The following is a 19,784-nucleotide window of genomic DNA, read 5'->3' on the forward strand; positions in this document are numbered from 1 at the left end:
GTAAGATCGCGATACATTCAAGTTTGAAAAAATATCAGTTAATCGCGACATTTAAAGTAGTTGCCTCGGTAGGTCTTTGTAGCGTCGAAAAAATTGTAACAATCCGGCATTACCCTGACGGTTACGCGTTAAACAATTAATTTCAGAAAATTTTCAGCAAGAAACGCAAGCAACCATCCGACGAAATTAAATAAAATTGAATAAGAAGAAGGACGCCGGTGAAATTTCGATACAAGCAGATAGATATGACGAAATAAAAAGTAGAAAGAACGAGTACAAGGAACAAACGTGAGAGGACGAGAGGGAAAGGGATAGCTGGTCGTCGTTGCTATTCCGAGTGATGATTACACGCGCAACCACGGTTGTGCTAATTATCCGGACCATGATGGATCATTTCCGTACGGAAGGCATGCGCCCAAACAATACTTAGTTATTTCCATTAAGGTACTAGTGCAGAGATCGTAACACGGAGGTGCTACAATAATTAATCACTCGCGCGTCCGTGGACAAGGTTCGTTTAAGACGAGACGAGCGTTTTCAGATTGGAAGACCAACATCGACGCTTGCCATATAATCGTCCAATCTTTCACTCGTAATTGTATTCGCCTACCTAGTCCTATCGTTTTCGATGTCGTCGTGCGGTTAAAAGACGACGAAGAAAAATCGCGCCATATCAGTAAGAAGAGGCAAAAGTACGAGGGCGAAGTATGAGATTTTCTCAGCCATAGAGCAACAAAACACGACTGCGGCAAATGTATTACCCGAACCGTCCGACTGGAGTTCGGTTGTACGCTAATGAAACGTAGCAGAAATATCTCGGTCGTTTAATTAGAAGCAATAAACGGGAGAAGTTCAATTGTCTGGTGTATTCGTAGGGCAAGGCTCCGTACAGAGCCGAGCCGTATCGCCCATCTAGCGAACATCGCGGCAGCTTCCCTCGCAAGCTTCTTCCCTATCCAACTCCGGGTAACCTCCAAGGTATCTTGTGCCGCCTTTCCTAAGATCCCTCTCCCCCTTCTGGTTTCCCCTGTACTCGTTCTAAACCACCTACCACCGCCACCACCCTCGGCTTCTATCTCTTTAGCTTCGTTCTAGCGGTGCACACGGCCTGGCTTTAGACGGTCCACGCGCGAACCTTCTCTTGTATAATTCCAACAGGATACTTCCAATATTTAATGCTCTGCTCCTCTTCGAACGGATACTACAGAGCACCCAGACACGACAAACGGTATAGAACGTGTCTACGTGTCGGCGACGCGCGATAAGTACGTGCCACCGCGATTAAGATTTCACGAGAACCAACCGAGATCCTGGAAAGTGTCGTTCATTCGATATGCACAAACAGCCGTGTGACGGGACTTGGTTACACTCTCCGCTCGAAAGGAAGTTTGTCGTCTCGTCGCGTATTAGGAGGCTACCGCAAACCATCGTGTATCCGACTGTTCGACCTTAAAGCATTGTACTCGTTACTCTTACAATTTACACCTTTACCGTACCTGGGTTTTATTGTTATAGTACGTGGCATTAACCCTCGCCGAGAACGGCGAACGCTGTATCACTTCTGACTCGTGCAGATACTTTGCGTTTTTTAAGTTACGTTCTATCGAACTGTATGAATTTATTTCCCAGGTTAATTTAGTCGTTAGAGTAGAAAACCCTCACACTTGGCTCGTTTAAGTCGAAACTTAAGTTCCAAAGAAGATTCGTGTTAAAAATTTCACTGTACTCGGCATAGACGTAAAAAGGAGAATCTAATCGATGGACTACGGCGCTCCGTTTAGTGGTATCGTGTTATTTCAAACTGACGCGTTCCGATTAAAATTCTGGACGAAAAGTCGTCTGTAGTCGCTTGAGCATCGACGTAAACTTTCCGCATACCTACGAGCAAGAAAAAGTAAGTACAAAGACTCGGGAGCTAGTGAATGCGAAGTGACGCTGCAGAGTAATTCTACTCTTCTCAGAGAAGAGAGAGAGAGAGAGAGAATACGTGATAAGATGGACGAAGGGAGCAGATACAGGGGAGGGACAGGTGCAGAGAATGTAAGTGTATATGTGCGTGTATGTGCGGGTACACGGTGTCTTGCGCGAACTAGAGAAGCAGAGAGAGAGCTAGAGAAGTGCCCTAGATCACCGGACGTCTAGCAGCGGAGCTGTGAGTGCAGATAAGGACCGCCACGGCGACGGCCAAGATGGACGGCCGACCGGTCTCAGCACTAGCCGGGCTTTCTACTCGGCTACCACGTCGCTACCGAGCGAGGATCTCCTCTGCCTGCTGTCCCCTTACCCCCAGAAGCTTCCTGGGGATCCTTATTTATACGCCGTCGGCCCAGACTAACGCCCATTGTCCCATTTCACCCCCGGGGTAATCTGCCGGACGCAAATCTAAGGCCCTGATCCTGCGGGCTACCGCGAAAATCTATGACGCCTTTAATTTACACGCACCTCGACCTGCTACACCCCACCGACATCGTCGTCGTCGTCGTCGTCGCTGTCGTCTTCCTCGTCGTCGTCGCCACCGTTGTTACCAAACCCGCACCGTCGGCCAAACTCACGATCTAAACCTGCAACAGTAAAAAGGCAGAATTATATTTGGCTATGGTTACTGGTACGGAGTTTGGTAGAATTAGGACTTCCTCGAGTACGATACAAGTAAATTAACGGTACTTCATGCTTTGCGAAGAAAGGTTACTGTGAATCTGCTTTACTTTTACTGAACGATAGGTTTGTCATACTCGTGTGCTTTAAATTGTCTTTAAGGAGAAAATATTGTAAAGTTAGAGACATTGATGAAAGAGCAACTTTTAAAGACATAGGAAACAGTGTTCAGCATTTTAATTCCAAACGAACGAGAGACACCGGTACATCAAGAAGGTTCTTAGTAGCCGAAAATTTATACCTATTTTCGCAATTAAATATTATTTATCAATCTACAAGTTTCGATGTTATTTCCAATGAAAAATTCGTTTTCGAATCTTCTTCTTTTAGCGAAGATTTGGAGGAAGGATAATTAACTTTATCAGCACTCGGACTCCCAGATTGGATGTTTGCCTTATTGTGCAACCATAACGGTAACGTCGTTGCATCGGTATCCTTTCTCTTCCCATGCCACGTGTCTCTCCTTTATTTCGTTCTTCTTATTTAAAGAAAATCGTCATTTGTACGATTAGGAGACAAGTTGGATAAGAAGGATCGCGTAGCACTAATTCCCGATGCGCTCGTACGTCTGCAAGGGGAATGGAACTCGCGTGGCTTTCACGAAATCGAAGGTAGAGCGGAGGCGATGGGTGTGGGCCAAATATTAACGTCGTGCGCGATAATTGCGAAGTAGATTGTAGGAAGGGCGGATTTCGCAGCGCGATCGGACAAACCCAGGGTCCTCGTGCCCGATAACATCTCGTCCTCTCCATAAATATGTCGCAGCGAGCTTAACCCCCTCGCCTATCTGCCGGTTACGAAGTAGGGGAAGCATTAACGTCAAACCGAGACGGGAATTATGGCTCCCCCGTCAGTTCTCAATGAATCGAACGTTTTCGGTAGGAAATCCAGCTTGGAAACGAACTTTGCTCGCTCGTGCGAGCAACAAAACGTCCTATCACCGATATTGTCCTTTGCTCTCCGATATTTTTAATCCTCGCGCGACTCGTATCGGGTTCATTCGAGCCTAGTCGCGTACCAATTACTCCAGTCGTGAACATTCGTTCGAAATCAAACGCCTTGTCTTCTTCGAAACATCAACTTTCCGACTCGTCGTTACGTAAGGAACGAAATTTCGCTAAGGGTTCGCTTGAACCTAAGATCCATCTTACACAGGGGGAGGTTAGGTCCATCCACTTTTCAAGGATTAACGTTCTTCTGGAATTTAGAGAGTAAAGTAGACATAGTCGAATGGCGACTTGTATGTGAAAGTGACGTGAAACTCGACGCGACTTTCAGCGTCGTAGCTATAGTGGAAGAAATGAAGTCGATAGAGAGGATTTAAGTATTCGTCGCGAACACGAGCACCCTGTCCTATTGTCTTCTCGTAGATGATACAAATAACGCAATCAGTATGCAGAAACTTCATGCATATTTCAGAGGGGGCCGCAAGGGTGGTCGGTGCTAAGAAGGGTTTATGACGGGGGTTGATCCGAGGATCCCCGTCAAACCGCACCGGTCTCAATATCTAGTTAAGCGGCCGGGGAACGACGAACGGCCAGGGGAGACGCGCGTACCTCTTAACTCCTGCAAACTCATTACAATAAATCAAGCTTTGTTCTTCGAGCGAGCAATGTTTGGTTAAATTCCGCGCTCGCTCGCGCCATCCTTCCCTCTCCGATTTCCACTTTAGCGCAGCCAGGTCACTGATTTTACGCATTCTCCGAGTATCCACAGCTCCTCCTATTCGTCGATATAATACAAAGCTGAAAAGAAGATCAACGAGACGATAGAGAGACAGATAGGATATACCGCTCATTCTACCAACCAGACGACAAGTAGCATGTGCGACCGTATGTGCTAATGTTAATATATCGTAGAAGGCAGTCAAAAATGCGGAATCGCTTTGCGTTTCGTCTTACGTTACGACACAGGATTTCCGCTGCAAGAGGACTAGACGAAGAGTGTAGATGACATCTTGATATACATCGATCTTTCTTCATCTTGATCCTGTCTAGGTCGGTGTTTCTAATTCTCGTAACAGCCAATGATACGTTGCGCGCGAGAAAAAATGTACGTAAGATTAAGATGAATCTACTGTATCGCGACCAATCGGTCCCGTAGACCTTTCGTCTGTCATTGCAGATCTGCAGAGTGCAGAAGTGGCGGGGTAATCCGCGCGCAAAGAACACGGGACACGGCCGTGGCTCGAAGACGGGAAATCCGTAACTCGAATTTGTAGCTACGGATACAGAGGGATATCAAGCAGCTGGTGCATTCTGCGGGACTCCACGTGGTATAGGCGTCGACGTTGACTAATGACGGCGTAACGGCTAGATAGAAGGGAAGAGGAGAAAGACAGAGAGACAGACAGGGGGTGGCGTGGGGTGCATACTACGGATGTGGGGGTGAGAGGAGGAAGAGAGAAAGAGAACAACGACGTTAGGGGTGGCTGTGACCATGGCGGGAGGGAACAGAGGAGCGAAGGGGTCAGAGGGAATAACAGGGGGAGGGGAATGCAGGAGGGCCAGACAGCGCGCCCTGGAACAGAAAATTCACCCAAGTTCACGCGACCTGTTGCACCCCCTAGCTCACCGTTTAACCTATAACCTGCCCGCCAAACATGGGTTTAACCTCGCCTTATCGCGTTATCGAACTGCTTGGACCGCCTTTGCCACCTTTGCCGCCTCAGCCTCGTCCAAAGGTTCCCCCCTCGTCCTTTGCATTTTTCGTCACGTTGCGTTCTTACCATATCTCCAAGCAAACACACTCTGAGATCTTCCTGCAAATCCCAGGTATCAGTTAGCGGCTATCTTTAACCGTTAGTTGCCTACGAATGGCAAACTGCGTGAAAAATGGAAAGAGGGAAAATGGGAGAACAAAAAATTGGAAAACACGGAAAGTTCGGAAAGTGGTGGGAAGGCCGAACGCGATGTTACCTAGCTAGAAGGTTGGACGTGTAGCCAATCTAGACGTTAATTAGCCTAGCGTCGCGTCCCCGAAATTCCGACCGCTCGTTATTCGTTGGTTCGAATCGATTCGCACGCTGACGAGCAACGAGTACATCGAACGGAGAGCAAATTAAATTTGGTTGCCGCGTCAACGCGATTACCAAACGTTCTGGCAAAAATATCAATCGCACGTGCAGGTATAATACCGGTTAACGAGTGTGCCTTTTAATTAATCGATGTTCTACCGTTATCCGGAAACGCTTGATTTTTCACAAGTTGACTTGTGAAGGGGTTGTGTACACGAGCACGAGTGTTATGAGGATCCTACGCATACACATACGTCCGTTGATTCCATAGATACTTTCTGTCTAGTAAAATTCTCATATCGTTTATACAAATCTATCAAAACGTCAGCATCGAATATTAGCGTATCTTTGGGATCTCAACGTACAAAAGCTCAATCTCTTTGATCAATCGTTCGTTATCCTTACTATTTTCCCCGTTTCTAGTTATCTGACTATATAGTGGAACGCCGGATTACGCGGCCGTAGTAAAGCATCAATCCGTAACGACGGATCTAAGAACATTGGCCACGCCTTCTACGTGCTCTTCCTTATTGGCCATTCTTCCTGACGCGACGACAGTTCCAAATTTCGTCTACCAATTAACGCGACGCTGTTTCCCAACCAGCAAAACCGGTCTTAAGCAATCTTCGCGTTCCTGCGAATTTATCCCGTGAAAATATCCCTCGATGCGCGATCGATGTACAGGACACATCCGAGATGGAATGTTTAGAAACCGGGAGAAGGCGAAATCCCGTGGTCACCGCGATCTACGGTATCGTCGTCGAACCGACATGGTCGTGGAATAACGGAAGAACCACAGGCAAAACCTTTTAAAAGCAACTCGGCGTACTCACGTGAGTTGATGAATATTCATGCAGCTATATAATAACATTTTTGAGCCACTGTTTAGCTAATCCTCCGGACTCATTTATCGTCGGCGGCAAGGACAGCAATAATTCTTGAAAACGTTCCAACGGCGTTACTATTATTATCATGCGAATAAATACCCCGGGATTAAGCAAGACGGGGCAAGGCGAGGTGTACTCGCGAACGGTGCATTTTACGGAAACAAACGCACTGGCCGTCGACGTTCCGCGATTTTTCCTTTCTCAACTACCGATTGTAACGACGGGCCACGCAACGCCTCGTTCGATTTAACTTAAGATCGATTTATACTATATGGCAGGCACCCTCGTGTAACAGCAACGTCGTGTACCGGTCAGCGGTGAATAGAGTGAACGGTCTCATTTAAAGCGCATGTTTCAATCTTGTGTATATATACAGGGTGTAGCAGAACACGTATGACCCACTTCGGCAACTGATTGTACACCTAAAAACAATGAAAAAGCTTCGTATAAACGTATGTTCTATCTGTCATCTTTTATGAGATACGACGAATTTTCTTCTACGTATATGTTTTATATATTCTATATATATATATGTATCCATATGAAAATAATATACTGCGAAACGTGGTAAGCACAAAGTACGATTAAAAAATGAAAGAACAACGCGGCAAATCAATATCGAGGTCCACCCTTGTATTTATACACATCGCTAGTCTTAAGTATAACGATACTTTCCACGATGTTTAATGCAAATTGTACGCTTTTATTTCCTAGTTATTCCTAGCTATGAGTTTGTCGTCTCATTTGCCTCGCAACGTAAAATCCCGAACAAAATAACATTCGTAGAGTTTTCCAATAAATGTGACGAGTAAGCGATCTAATATTTACAACTGACAATGTATTTACGCGCATTTACGCAGCGAAAAGTTTGATGAGACGCGATAGACCAGCAAGCCGTTACACTATTACCGATTCGAAAAGCAATTACATTTAATCCGTTCACGGTGAATTTGTGTTTGGACTTTGAAGTCGCGTAGGCGATACATTATTATCACCTCACCTGATGATCCACCTACATCGTCCGATATGACGCCAAGCCAATTGAATAAACAAATCGTAATCGCACATACCACGCGTGACATTTATTATTCAGCCAAACTTTGTTAATCGTCGCTAAAATAATGAAATATGGCGATTGTAATTCCAATATTTGATAAAAATAAGCGTTCATCTCGATACAAACGTTGCATCTAATTAAAAGTAGCGTACACATACGTCTAGACGATCAGGTCTGATGCTTGTAGAAAATTCCACTTTTGCGTGCTTCTCTGTTCGTGTCCAAGTAAATTCTCGCCGCTTCTTGGCAGCCGATCTTCCCTGCTTTTTTTTTTTTGTACTCTTCCTATGCGGCAGCATCGCAAACCTTCGAGTTAATCCACATTCAGGCTTCGTTAATGGAGGAGATGCATCGGAAAGTCGGTGGTGAACTCACGCTCCGTTTCCATCTTCCTGAACGACTCTTTCCCTCGTTCGCTTCTTGGCCCGCGTACCAAGCAGCAAACCTACATAGGTATATACACTACGAAACAAAGGGCACGTCTCTTCGTTTAATGTTACCGCAGTCGAGTCTCGGAGAGATTATAATAATCTCGGTTTACGTAGCGTCTCTCAAGCCGGTTAATTTGAGGAGGAAACTTGCGCCGACCGTAGGATTCGTGAATCCCGTGGCTCCCGTTCCATCGTGATCTCTTCTAGCCTACCAAATACCCGATCTCTGTCTAAATTCTCGGGCTATACTTCCGCAAGACACCTGATCGAGATGAAATTTCGTGCATTTCGTGGAGAAAGATAGTTGATCTGAACAATGAAATATCAGCTTTCGCGATTGATACGTTCGGATGACATCGGTTCTTATATATAAGTCGTCGCATTTAAAGCTAACGAAAATACGTCCTCAACTGTTTTAGATTTTCCACTTTCACGATATCTATCCGATGACGTATATGTCCCTCGCGGTTCAATCGCGATTTTGATAGTACTTTGAGCTTTAGTTAGTACGAAGTTTCTGTTGATTTCTTCAGGATAGACGAGAAACTCGTTTACGTACGACGATATATCTCTTGCTATTACGTGCTATCTTTTACGTGCCGAAGGATTTATCTCGCGAAATAAATAAATATATAAACGAATAAATAAATGATCAGAACCAAATTTCGTTTGATTTCGGTCATTGGAACCACTGACTTGCCGAATCAAGACACGGTGGATCGGCAAATACCTGCCAAAGCTTCGGTTAGAAGGTTAGAAGGGCATCTTTCGGTCCATTGGCCAGACGGCATGATGTAGACTCGTTTCGTGTGCTCGGCACATGTCCCGACGGAGAAGAACACATCGCCGTTCCACGGGAACGTTCGTTTCACCGGATGACAGACGATGATTTGTGGTCGGTCTCGGCCGCGAGCGGTTTCCCGATTTTTATGTAAGGAGGCCGTGTTCCGCACGGTGCCCGGAGGATTCCATACTCTCGGACGATCGTAAATTACAGCGAAACGTTGCGAGGTCCTGCTCGTTCGATTCACCCGCGCTCCTTCCAGTCGTTTAGCTGTCGTTTTCGTCGCTTTCTTCGGTTCCTTCCACTTCTTTCGTTTCTATGATTTCTTCGATTCTTTTGGTTTCTTGTACAGTCGCGGGGTAAAAGGTCGCTCGATGACGATACAGCTCGATTGTGTAGCAAGGAACGAGTTATTCAGGATGATAAGGTAGGGTCCGCTCTATTTATCATGTTACATACAGCAGCCTGGTGGCAACTGTGTAAACTTACGCTTAATATGGTTCTAATAAGCTGACAGGACAAACAGAAGCGGCCATCAATTTCAATATATCATCTCCGTTCGTAAGTATCGGGACGTTTATAAAAAACAAAATGTTACAAAAAAATCATTAAGGACTTTTTAAAAATTGTGAGATTATTATCTCGTTTGCAAACTCGAGATTAAATATTGCTTGTTCTTGCATCTCTTCTGTTGTGAATACATATTATAATTGATCGCGAATCTCGAGAGATTCCTCATGACGATTCTTATGAAAAACACTAAGCACATATGGCGAAATATTATTTTCAAAATGGCCTGTATAATATTTCCTCGCTGACCCAAATAACCCGTACTATACGCACCAACTTTTATGAAAAAGTATCTGCAGGAGTTCGTAGCTAAGATTTCCAAGTGATTACACCAACCTTGTCAGAGTCTAACGCGGATTAATTTTCGAACAAGAACGAAAAAAGCTTAGGAGGGCGAAATTTCGGCGTCTCCTACGTGTTTTAGGCGCGCTGCTCCGAGAACGACGGTTCCTAGCCGAGAAGCTCGATACGTCGTGCAACACGTTGCAGCCGTCTCAGCTACGCGACGGAAAGTTCGAGTTGAGTTTAAGCTGCCGCCGTCGCGGGACGACGCAGCCAAGAACGGAGCGAGTCACGCGACCAAGTGATATGTGTCAGGTCCACAATACTCGAGCGCGACTTTGCTAAGTAAATGTTATTTCCGCCGGTGCATAATTGTGACTAGGTCGAGAAACGAGAAACGAGAAATGTCGTGACGTAAACGTTCAAAACGGTTAAAGGGAGGCCCAGGTGGCAAGCAAAAGCACTCTTTGCTGGTTACGCGAATCCTCGATCTTCCGTTACGTTGACGTGCAATCATTTTCTTTTCTGTTGCCTTGGTTTCCTTGCTTTGGGCCAAAATCTAAATACACACGAAATTCGCTACAACTATACACGCGAGGTCATAAAATAATCTACATGTACACCTCCGTTGATGAATATTAGGACACGTACTAGTTCCACGCGAAACATGATAATTAATTTCAATCATTAACACGTTCGAGATCGATGACATAGCATGCGTGTTATGCAGTATCTCACCGTAATGACCTACGACAGCACCATCATGTATGTCATCGGTATTTTCACTCAATTCTCAGATAACAATCAGAAAAGTCGAAAGTATTAATTATTTTTGCACTGGCTGCAAAGATAATCCAGGTTTATGTTTGAGAGAGGTTTATGTCCTGTTTCAAGAATTATCATAAGGATAATTTATTTATATTACTTGAAACAATTTTTTCCTTTAACTATATACATAAATATATCTTCATTTCAGTAAAATTTTTATATTTTGTGGGCGTGTATCTGTTCCAGCTTACAAGTGTAAATAACGTTTATACCTATGTATATACATGTTATATAACCTTCTCATTCTTGAAATAAATATTATTACCTTTTTACGTGTTTATCTTTCCTGAAATTTTAACTAAAACTCTATTTTATTCGGATGACGTACATGGTATGTCACTTGGTCATCCGACATCGAAATTATTACAAATGTCCGATGACATACCGCGTATGTCATCGCGTATTTTTAAATAAAAATTTTCTGAAACGTGCTTTTTTTATTCCTGCGCCGATTACTTTCACGTATTTTTCACTACAAATGCAAAAAAAGTTTCCTGTCGTTCGCAAGAGATTTGTTCCAAGTGTCATCGGTCTCGAACGTGTTAAGGAAACCATCAATCAGAATCAGAATCTCACGCGTATCGCGTGATTCGCTAAAATTATTTGTAAGAGTTACATCCATACAGTAAATTAAAACAATCGTCGATATAAACGATATAAACGTCAAAATTTCGAACAAAATACCTTTCAAACAGAAATCGAACGTCCCTTCGATCTAGTCTCGTTTCGACGCGTTTAGCGTGTACAAGCATTAATTGCTTTTCATTTGTCTAGCTAATTTCAAGGCTCGAGGTTAGGGGTGGAGACGGGGCTGGAGGAAAGGGAGTGGGTGTAGCGGTGGAAGGATCGGAAACGGAAAGGAAGCGCCGGTCTGTTTAGAGCGACGCAGCGTAGTAGGTAATCATCCGTAGATGAAAGAGCTGTCGGAGTCCGTCGAGGCGAACGAAAGGGAGCAAAGAAGAGAACGGCACGAAACAGAGCCACTACTCTCTGCTTTGGTTCGTAGCATGTTCTTCCCCGGCAGCGTGCCTCCGCTCTGCTAGCATCCATTCTCGTTTTACCCTCGAACGGAGGGCCCCGCGGGCTGTCGTTCCCCCTCGTTCCCAGCCCGTACACCCCCTCGCCACCTTCTTACCGTCCCTTTCAATTAACCGATCAATCGGGCTACGTTAACGTTTCCTTCGACATCAAACACGCGTTGTTCGCGATAATTAATCGTCAAACTTGGTAACAGGGCATACGCCGTTAGTTATTGGCAGTCTAATCGAATTTTTTCCCCGCAGAGGAATCGGTCATCGAGAGAGAGAGAAGCAAGCGAACCGCACCGACACAAGGAAACAGCCATTTTTTGTCGCCTCGTAACATCAAAGAGAAAACCGAGCGCGCGACCATTTATATATCGAGTCGTAACCGATTTTCGAATACCGCGTTTCGATATACCCGGCCGTCTATTAATAAGAGGGCCGCCATCACGAAATAAAGAGATGAGCAAACTATCGGAGTAACGTGCCTTCCGGCTGAGATAACGTAATCGCGTTCACCGACAACGATATGATTCAGTTTCTGTCCGCTTTATCCACTCCTGTCATTGACTCGTTATTTTCATCGTTGCTTCGAATTGATACCATCGATTGAGTGTCGTCGGCGAGGAACGATCGAGGCAACCTAGTCGAAAGAGAAGGGATACACCCGAAGGAACCGATGTTGCGAAGTTGGTAAAACTGATCGGCGATTAGAGCGTACAACTTTCGACGAAAACCTTAAATAGGATCATTAACCCGTGGCGAACAAATTTATGAAAATAAGATTTGCTTTCTCGGACGTTGGGTACTAAATATGTACCTGGATAATATGCAATTGACAACTCGATTGTACAAACATTAATCGTTTTCTTCGAGTAAATATAGATACTTCCTGCAAGGTCTATAAATATTTGTACGGTACCTTGAAATTAGGAGTAGAAGAATCGCATCGTGCGTACATCGTTGGACGAAGATGAAAGAAGATAGCGCGATTACGAACGTGTTTAGACGCGGTGGTTGGCAGTAGTCGTGTGGCACTCTAATTATTCAACGATGTACGGCTTACTAGAGGTCCGTGCACAAGGTACCTGCTAATAATGACCGTCCGGCTTGCGGTTAACGTACCTGCAGTTCCGTACTCGAGGGGTTCGTGTAATCTCTCTGTGAAAGCTCACCCTTCTCTCTGCCGGCCAAGTCGAGGGTGACAGTGCTCCTAACGCGTTGTGCGCCGTACCTCGTGCTTGCTAACGCTTCAGCTTCTGCCGCTTCTGCTTTTGCTTCTGCCTCCACTCTTGCTGCTTTGCTTCCGGTGCCTGGAAACGTCGACTTCAAACGGAATCATCAAAGGTTCATCGGCTAAGAGTAATATAATTCCTTCGTTACCGTGTATCTGATCTATACAACACGCTATCTCGGTAGATCGCCTACTGTTTGCTTTCGAACAGCTCGTTAGACCGTATCGCAGCTCCAGCTGGAGTTTGTGAAACAGAAAGATACCACAACCGTAAAAACGACCTGTCCTTTCCTACGAAAGCGTGACATCGTGGTTGTTTTTTTTTTTTTTTTTTTTTTTAATCAGCCTATTTTAACTACGTTTCAGTCACGATGCGTGTTCCTGGTCAAAGTACGCTGCACAGCTAAGAAAAATTCCGATGAGACGACACAAGCACGAAGGAAATGCTCCTCTCGTCTATTACTGTCGCGCGATGCTATTAGGTCGTACGAAAATTAAGAAAAATTTAACTAAAATCAGGCTTTTTGATATCTATAGCTTCATCGGTCTTCTCTTTAACATCTTTTCGTCCTTTTCGGCAACAAATTACTTGAAATAGCTTTTACGGAGTACGCTAGAACCTCGATTATCCGAACTCTGTTATTCGAATTCTCTATCATCCAAACATCGTGTCATCCCAACGTTCCATTATGCGAACACGTTTCGCCTATAAAACGTTCAATCTTCCACGAGAATTTTTGTTAACGATCAACGACGCTACTAGCGAAAAGGTGATACAACAACTTCACAAGCAATTAAATTTAACGCATTGCTGTTACATGGTGACATATGCTTGGTTGGGCGTTAAATGTGTGACACGGAAAAGAGCATCGAGTAAACCAGTGAATTACATCGGTGAAACCATATGGGAAAAAATGGACGATAATATTACGACAGATGTAGAAGAAACTCTACCTGCACTGATTCAATACCGGGATTCGATGTTTGCGATAGCGCTGCGACGCGATAGAATGGTTTCAATGTGACGGATTTACTCGATTGACCATGACACTAAGAGCATTCGAGGCGTTAGAAGTAAAGTTAAGATGGGAGGAGGTACAAAATGAATGTAACTTCGCCGAATTGAATTCGCTAAACAAGCTTTCTGATTTAGCAACTAAAAAGTCTTGAGATCCATAAATCTTCGATCGAATCTTACGTTATTTGTATCGCTATTACGAATGTTTACGTTCTTTTCTGAAATAAATACACGAAGATAAACATCGGAAAAGTAGTAACTGTTCTATCATCCGAAAATTTCCTCATCTGGACGCCCTTGTCTCTCGACAAGATCGGATAACCGAGGTTCTACTGTATTTAATTTTTTGTTTACGTCTTTGTCTCGGCCAGTAACGTTTCCAAAAGAGAAGACTGACGCGTACGTCCAAACGCGGTGGCCGAGAGAAGACGACGGAGAAACAACTGATATCGAGTCCATCCTCTCCCCCTGTTCCAAGAAGGAAACTTTCTCCTTTTCCTTCATTTTGTTTCTCTTCGACGAGGTCCACGCGCTGCGATCTGCCGTGTCCGCAACTTGTTCGAACATTCGTGGTTCCAGATGGCAGCAGTAGCTGCGGAACGTCGAGAAGGTACGGTGTTGATCCATCCGGTCCCCTTTTCTTCTCGCTCCTTCCTCGATGTCTTGCTCCTCGTGCCTCGATATCTGTCACGCTGCGTCATGTCTGCGGTGTCCTAGTCCATTACTGGGAAACGTGTAACATTTAAAAATTGATAAATTGATAAATTCGCGGGATCGTCGGGACGAATGACGAATGCGCGATGCGTAAGCCATACGCGGTTGTCCATCGGTGAAAAATGCCGCGTAATAACGAAACGAATGATCGTGTTTGAATAGAGTACCGGACGGTCGGAATTGCGATGAAAGGATCGCGTCAACCGTAGCCTTTCGTTTTTGCACGGTCGTACGTTATTTTAATGTTTTAATATCGTGTCGGCGCGGCCATTCGCGCAACGTGGTGTCTGGATCGTTCTCGATGCACTTCCCTCGTGTATTTTCCTTCGTCGATCACCCTTCGTCCGTAGCCTCCTTTCGGACAATCCCCTCGCAAACTTTCGCATCTGCAAAAATTAACCAATCAAGTAATAATCGAAAAGAGGAAAGGAAAGGAAGAATAACCGTTAAATATATCAAATCGATAGAGTTTTTAGAAAGTTTCTTATCTCTTTTGCATTTTTATCTTCGATGTTTAAGGTATACTGAACACGAATAGGATAAATTTTCAGAATGGTCTAACAGCTAAATAATATTCACAGTCGCAAAGGTTTCGAACTAGATTGGGTAAAGTCGAGACACTCGAGTAGCAAGTATTTCGTACAACGATTTGATCGAGCAATTTTTATCTTTACGATTTCTATCTGTGGCACGTTGGACTCGAAACATACGAAATGAAAGAGTTTTCCTTTTTTCTCTTACAGGCCGCGAGCCTGCGAACGAATACGGGAGGAGACTGGACGGCTTGCACTACCGATATCCACTCGCATCGATAGCTATATCGACAGCTATAGAACAGGCGCGCAATGGGAAAGGAAAAGTACACGAGTCGTCGAATTGTATTCTCGCGGCTCCTGGTTCGCGGACGATTTAACATGGGGCCGATAACGACCGGGATAAATCAGCGCCCGTCCGAACGAGGCGCGGTCCGAAATCAATAATAATGGGCAGGAGCCATTAGTAAAATTAATAAATTATGCCTCACATTATGTGCGCATTGTGAGTCGCGCGCGCTAGCACGTCGGGGTAATACGTCGTAAATCATATTAGTGAATAATCCGCATCACCATAACCAGCCGCGCGAGCAACGAGTACGTTTCGCGCAAAGGCAAAAGTCGCGTCGATCCCCTTTCGCTTGTTTGCCAACTCGTATTCCGCTTTGTTCCATGATTTGTCGATCTTTCTCGATTTCTAGCCGGTTCCCGTATCGGCCACGTCGGATACAGCTAGGGCTGTGCTAACGACAGATACCAATAACAATAATGCAAAGCAATAATCGACGAAGATATTCGACAAAAATAGAATCGAACGATCGATCGTTGTATTAGAAAGATACGAGGAGTTTGACGGACAAAGGCGATCGTTAAATTCGATCGCAAGCGCTAAAACCGCATCTTCCATCGTTCGAATGGTCGTGATCGTCGAAACGATAGTCGCATTTACGAATCGGAATAGTCGTAAGGCCAGACGGTCAGATGTTGAGGGGATCGGTCGGTCGGTCGGTCAATCGATCGGTTGGTCGGTCTACGTTAGATATCTATCGACGAACGCATAGCTTCCTATTAGCGAAGCATTTCCTACGAACGAGATTCTAGCTTGGTTCGCTTCTACTCCCCGCTTCGTCCTTCTCACCACCACGTTTGTGTCTCTTCACCGTTCCGCGCTGCACCGTGCCGCGCCACGCCGCGCTACACCGCGCTACGCCGCACCCGTGGGCGATATCGTATAAATGTGTCGTTAATTACTTACCCCGCGGCCGCGACACCACCCTTCTCTTCCACTGGTATTTCTCCTCCCTCTAACCGTCTCCGCCAACCTCCACTACGTCCGCTACCACCGCCTCCTCCACCGTCACCCTTCTGTTCCATAGACCCGTCACCTCTACCGACCTGCCTTCCGAGTGTACCACGCTATCCTCCTCTTCCTCCCAAAGCCCCCCCCGCGCTTGCCTCTTTCTCTTTTCCCACCTTCGATTTGCCCCTCTTACTTTCTCGCTTTGTTCCCTACTGCCACTACCATCGCTGCCACCTCCTCCTTCTCCTTCTCTTCTGTCCCTTTCACCAACCAGTTCTCTCTTTCTCCACCGATTTGACCGTTCCTATCTTCTTTCCGCTATCGGGCTGTTTCTCTACTCTCTCCGCAGAGCCTCATCCTCGCCCTCGTTCTCGTTCTCGTTCTCGTCCTCGTCCTTGCCCTCATCCTCCGCCACGTTATGGCACCGCGTGTTAAGGAAACTAATGTTTATTTGAAAAACTAATTGAACGGGACTCTCGCGTCTACAGCCGGCAATTAAACGAGATTACTGCAGTAGCGCTCGAGCCCCCGTGGGGATTAGATAGCACAGTAAGATATGGAACGCGTAATGTTTAACTACGGCTGCCGGCAGCCCTCTGAAGCGCCGCCAATAATTAATTGTTAGCTCGATACTGCTACCACCGCGAAAACCAGCCGATATCAAAAAACCGGAATACTGCTGCTGCCGTCGCCGCCGCCGCCACCGCCGCGGATCGTTTCACCCTTCCTCTCGTCTCCTTCCCCCTTCTCCCATTGCCACCCATCTCGGCCGTTTCTCTCCCATTCTTCTATTTTCTTCCCCTATCCGTTCGCTTCACTTTTCCTCGTCCTGATCCTCTCGTCGTTAGCAAGCTTCGTTTCTTCACCGGTTTACTTTGATCACGATTCGTGTAATCTCCCGAGATGAAACTCTATGCGACGCGCGGCGAGGTCCGCTCGTTTCGCCATTTCAAAAGTTCCGTATACGCACAGAGGCGATCAAGCAAGACAACAGCAACGCGGTACGTTTCGTCCAACCCGTTAACACTGTGTTCCTTCTCGAATTGAATTTACGCTTCGTCCAAAGAATTGGAAAGACGAGAAATCGTTTGCTCGTTTTTGTTGCTTCGTATCATCCTTCTTCTTATCGTCTCTACGCACAGGCGAGTACGCGTTGCGTCGGGTAATTACGGCACTGGATAGCCTCCGCGCCGATTCCCTATTTGTCAAGCCTTTACCGCGACAAAGCGAAACGAACCAGCCTTTGGAGGATCCGCCGTCAGCTTTTTGGTTCGCAATACGTTGCATACGGACGACACACGCTCGTCGATAGTCGGCAATCAGCTACTATTCCAAGAGTCGAAGCGAACCACCAAATCGGGGATTTGCACAGTCGGAGAAAAATATTGTTAGTAAATTGCGGATGTTTATGCGTTTCTAGCAAATTTATATGCGTAATAATGTAAACATGCAAATATATAGAAAACGACAAAAGTAAAGTAGTCGCGTCTCATTACAGTGCTAACTAAATGTCAAAATGTCCAAAGCTTTGTAAATTAGACGATCTGTTTCTTGTATACGTATATGTGCTTGCGTCTTATCTAAACATTCTGCGTTCACACTAATTTACAGTAATAATACTTAACCCTATTTATCATCATCAGTATTAATAAAAATCATAAGATAAAGATTATAAAAAAGATATAATATAATAAAGATTTAAACATTTTTTAAGGTAATGGTAGGTGTTCAAATACTTTCGTGAAACGCCATACATGTTAACTCTTTGCGACATCGAACGCATCGGAGATATTCTCCCTCCGAAAGAAAGCGGAACGGTATCCTAACCCATTGTAGACCGTCCTCTGTCGATACCAGCTCGGGGATTAATGCAACGTAGTAACGCGATAGTGTCCGCTCACCGAGCCGCAACCACCGTTCGCAGCATTCGGTCCGCCACCTTGACTATCGCAGTCGACCCCATCAGCCCTTTTCTGACCAACGAAACACCGATCCTGGCAAGTTTCTAACTTATAATTATCATCTCTGGCTATACGCTCGAGCTCGTCTATGACAACGTCCGATGCTGTGGCAACACGATCCGCTCCGTATTACGGTTCCTTTACCATCGTCGCAACGCAAAAAGGATATCACCGTCGACATCGACGCGCCTAATATCATACACACGCTCATACACGTACACTCCCATACGTAAGTATTCGGACACCTGCCGGTCTCACACGAAACGTGAGAATTAATTTGAAGTGCTACCTGATCAACGGTAAATAAACGATCAAGGTCCTGTATTTATGCAAAGCAAGTGATCGCTAAAACTACTTGAAAGAATTACAGTAAGATAGTAAATTAGAATAATTATGCATTGACCTCGACACAGTTTTCTAACTCGAATCCTAAAAAGTTTGAATTAGACGGAAGATCGCAAGATCGTAAAGGGGCTCTTCTATTCTATTCTCCCTGCCCGCAGTGATAACCGTACGATATTTTATCGACGTTTCCTACCGTGCTCGGCAGTCTTTTGAAGGTCGCGGCCTGTGAACAACTCGCATGTTCGCTACTATGATGCGGATCAACGCAATTGCTCGCATATTATAATTTATAACTGTGCCTCTGTGCAAGGACTATTTGGATGTGAACAATCGGCACGCCGACAATACGAGACCTTAAATCATAATTTGGTTAATGTGGAATGTAATGTCGATGTTGGCGGAAGCGTCTCTACATCCCGATAGGTTGGGGCAGACAATGCGCTGGCGAGAACGAGAGGACAGGCTCGCTCGTTCGTTCGTTTGTTCGTTCGTTGCACGATAGTTGGCCGACGCCTGGTCGGTCGGCTAGCTGGCACGTTCGCGCGCGACCACGTGCGCGCTTCTGTACTCTATGCGAGGGATTATAAATCGCTGACCAATGAGTGCATTCCATTTGTTATCACGATCGTTGGTACGCCAGTTAGACGCTGTTCGTTGCTTTATGCTTGAAATATCGCGTTGCGTTGACGACGTTAACCTCGTCTTTTGTCGACCGACGAGAACCGAGTCAAACGAAACTATTACGCCTCCAAACGACCGCTGCGGTCTCGCGGTAGTTCTGGTTGATGTTGGATACGCTTGAATCCAATGGTGTACGAGGTTATCCTACAGTGGCGAACGTCCGTTTGTAATAAAACACCTTGTCTCGTTTCAAAGATAAAGTTCAAACATATATTCTTGGATTGTAGTTAGGTCAATTTTAATTATTGAAAATACAAGCAGGAACGAAAAGCCTCGTTAAAAAATAAGAGATTCGCAAGTCCAGATCCAATTAACGAATTGATTGGCCAACCGTGGTTAGCAGACTAAAACAGATCTATTTGCGATTCATTTGTCTTTATTAACATTTAATTTCATGATTATAGACATTTATATCTAATTTTTGACTCGGTAAAAGAGAACAGATTAGAAGAAACACGCGATGATG

The 19,784-nt window shown here is 45.2% G+C and overlaps 1 long non-coding RNA gene across 1 annotated transcript; it reads right to left on the reverse strand.

Moving 5' to 3' along the window:
* Window positions 1–1,995: 1,995 nt before the first annotated feature.
* On the reverse strand, window positions 1,996–17,689 carry LOC132911140 (uncharacterized). Its single transcript, XR_009658918.1, has 3 exons — window positions 16,287–17,689; window positions 12,708–14,884; window positions 1,996–2,561 (listed from the first exon to the last, which is right to left on the reverse strand). It is a non-coding gene; the product is annotated as an uncharacterized LOC132911140 (long non-coding RNA).
* Window positions 17,690–19,784: the final 2,095 nt, after the last annotated feature.

Source organism: Bombus pascuorum, chromosome 10, assembly GCF_905332965.1.
Source record: "Bombus pascuorum chromosome 10, iyBomPasc1.1, whole genome shotgun sequence".
In the NCBI taxonomy this organism is placed as follows: domain Eukaryota; kingdom Metazoa; phylum Arthropoda; class Insecta; order Hymenoptera; family Apidae; genus Bombus; species Bombus pascuorum.